General features: G+C 34.0%; 1 protein-coding gene across 2 annotated transcripts in view; it reads left to right on the top strand.

The window, feature by feature from the left end:
• The window catches only part of LOC107746162 (low density lipoprotein receptor adapter protein 1-like), a 33,934-nt gene extending 32,322 nt beyond the window's left edge, over positions 1-1,612 (top strand). The window contains exon 10 of one of the 2 annotated variants that reach the window (XM_016560269.1): positions 1,439-1,612. The gene's annotated coding sequence lies outside the window, so the exon portion shown is untranslated. Of the gene's footprint in view, positions 1-1,432 lie in introns of both variants that reach the window. The other variant, XM_016560278.1, reaches the window with a different exon arrangement.
• Positions 1,613-3,298: the final 1,686 nt, after the last annotated feature.

Raw genomic sequence — 3,298 nt, 5'->3', positions numbered from 1 at the left:
CATGAAGAAAAAAAACACAATAAAAACCATAATAATAGATCTAGATCTCCACTTGTTGACAAAGGCTGCTATAGTTTGAACAATGGGATGCTGGGAAGGATGTGATGGTTTAACCATAGCTTACTGTCAGCATGTGTCATGCTCTCTCTCACCTGCCACGCAGCAATATGGAGGTGGAGGAGATGGACGCAGGTAAGTGAGGTGAGAGAAACCGTACTGCTTAATGATGAGCCTCAGTTATCATCAAGCCTCAGCCAGAAACTAATATCATTACACTTCAGACAAGCTTCACACTTACAGTAGTTTCCTTCATGGTCACTGCCTGACAAGATTAATGTGCTTCACTTCAACACAAAAACACACAACAGGGTTCCCAGTGAATTTTCCTGAGCTTTCAAGTCATTTGTGATTACTGGATAATAATTTATAAAAATAGTTTTGATTCAGACTGATTTGCTAATAAATGATTCTGTTCACTTTCTTCACCAGCTTGAATGATTCACTGAAAAGAACTGACTCAAACAAATGATTTGCTCACAAATTATCGCTTGTCCAATATATCTACAGTACTGTTTAAAAGTTTAGGGTCGGTAGTTTTTTTTTTTTTTTTCAGCAAGGATGAATTAAGTTGATCAAAAGTGACAGTAAAGATCTTTTTTAAGATGTTACAAAAGATTTCTATTTTAAATAAATGCTATTCTTTTCAACTTTTTATTCATCGAAGAATTCTGAAAATGTATCACAAAAACATTACACAACTGTTTTTAACATTGATAATAATGTTTCTTGAAACACTGAAAATTCATCTTTGCCATCACTGGAATAAATTATTAAAATATAAAAATTAAAAAGGATTTTTAATTGTAATTTTTTTTTACAATATTACTGTTTTACTGTATTTTTCATGAAATGAATGAAGCCTCGGTAAGACACTTTTGTCAAAAACAAACAAAAAATTCTTACTGACCCTAAACTTTTGAACGGTAGTGTAGCTGATAAATTATTTAGAACTATGCATGCAAAAGTGTATATTTACTCAAATAAATAAATTATAATAAAATGATTTTTCCAAGTCTGAAAAACAAAATGTGAAATTCCATAAAATTTCCAGGTTTTCAGTGACTGTGGGAACCCTGATTGTCTTCCCTAAAGTTTTTTTTTTGTTTGTTTGTTTTTTTGCATGTGCACCTTTCACATCTTTCAGTGTAAATGTATTTGTAAAATCCAATTTAATCCACAAAATAAAAGTTTCCGGAGTTAGAAAATTTTTAAAACAAGGAAACATAGTAACAAAATGAGAAATAGTAAGGATTACTCTTCCTCTCTCCGTCAGACTGGCAACATCCCGCAGCAGAACCGTGTCTGAGGATGCAGCTGTGAGGCCAGCGGAAGAAGATCCCCTGTCCTTCAGCAGCGAGGACTCAGACTGAACACACACACACACACAAATCACTCTCACCAGCCTATCAGAAAGTGTCCTGAACACACAACACACCCCAGCACCGCACACAATGTGCAACGTCTGCCTCAGTGATGGACTCATTCACACCACTGCCACTTAAAGGGGTCATATGATGCTGCTAAAAAGAACATTATTTTGTGTATTTGGTGTAATGAAATGTGTTTATGTGGTTTAAAGTAAAAAAAAACACATTATTTTCCACATGCTGATCTTCTTTATGCACCAAGAGCTTGTAACACTCCAAAGAGAAAGGAAAAAATGAAATCGCATCATATGACCCCTTTAAAACAGCACCAATACCACAAAACAGCAGCATAGACGTGCATGATTCAACTATAGTACTCTTGAATTCCAATGTACTTTCATTATAATACAGTAAGTTCAGGGTAAGTACTTGATAATACAACATGTGAAAATGTATGTTGTATTCAAGCATTTGTGTAAGCAGATTTACTATATATATCATGTAAACAGTGTAAATCTTTTCAACACATTGGTGCTATATTGTAGATACTTGGGTTATGTTATTTAAATATACATTAACTGCAAACATGTACTTGAAAGGGAGACCAAATGTACATTCCACAAAGAACAGACGTCTGTCCTTCAGCCCAGCATTCTTCAAGTCAGATGGTGTGAGTCGTTTCAGTCGAGTCCTTTGCGCTGAACAAACCCACTGCAAAGCTCTCAGACAAGTGTGATTAAACATCAGAGGATGTACAGTACTGGAGCCGCATGTGTTAGGGAGCTTTAGATGTGCAGTTATACACTCTAGGTGAACATTTACGAATATAAGTATGTAGAATTGTTCAGGACTGATATTTCGAAGCTCTGTAATTCAACTTCAGATACATATTGTGGTTCAGGGTGACGTTTGCTTACGCAATCATTGCAGAAACTCTTTTCTGTGATCATGGAATTTAGAAATATTTTACAAAGGCCTCAAACACATTTGAATTTCTTTCTTCTTTAGAATCCAAAATAGTTTTGTGTAAAAGCCTTTCACACTGGCTTCCAGCCTCAAGTGTTAGGATTATGATTATTATCGTTTATATTTACAGTACAGTGTTTCACCCTATTGCTTGTCATCAGTGAAACCGATTTTTTATCTTTTCAATATATGCAACTTCATACATTTACTGATGTTTTTTTTCTTTCTTTCAAATGATGTCAAAATCATTACTGATTTGGTTAAAAAAATGAACATATTCTGTCAGATAGATGTTGAATAGAAAAGGCACAGAAATTTATATCACTTTTTTCTATAGGTTCTGTCATTTCTTTGCTTTATAAGAGCTAAAGAATATTACACTGTGGCTCTCAGAAATGAAAAATAATCTTATTCCCATGAGTCCCAATCAGTCTCTAGCAGCTAGCGTTACTACCATTCTACCCTTTTTACGTTATATTAAAATGCACACTCAGAAATCTCTTCATCATTCTCTGAAATCATTAAACGTTAAGTCTTTGAGCCTCAGTGGCTCTGTCAGCTTTTTTCCCTTTTGTGCATTTTTGAACATGCAGTATTTCCACTCTATATTACAGATCAAAATTTTTAACAATTTTTACCATTTTAACCATTGTCCTGCTGAAATAAGTTTCATTTAATTTAATAGAATATATACTGTAATAGCACACTGTAGCTAAAGGTCTTAGTTCAGTAAGTGGTGTTTTGGTTATTTTGATTAATCATATTGAATCTGTCAGTGGGTTAATTATTAATGTTTGTTCTGATTTGACTGTTTATGCAGAGGGATTTGGGACACTTTCAGTGTGTTTACCATTTGAAACAACCGTAGTACAAACATTTTTTTACGTCATCATGTCTGAAATTAT

Source organism: Sinocyclocheilus rhinocerous, unplaced genomic scaffold (assembly GCF_001515625.1).
Source record: "Sinocyclocheilus rhinocerous isolate Xijiao unplaced genomic scaffold, SAMN03320098_v1.1 scaffold40, whole genome shotgun sequence".
Classification (NCBI taxonomy): Eukaryota; Metazoa; Chordata; class Actinopteri; order Cypriniformes; family Cyprinidae; genus Sinocyclocheilus; species Sinocyclocheilus rhinocerous.
This window is presented reverse-complemented; position numbering and strand designations above follow the sequence as displayed.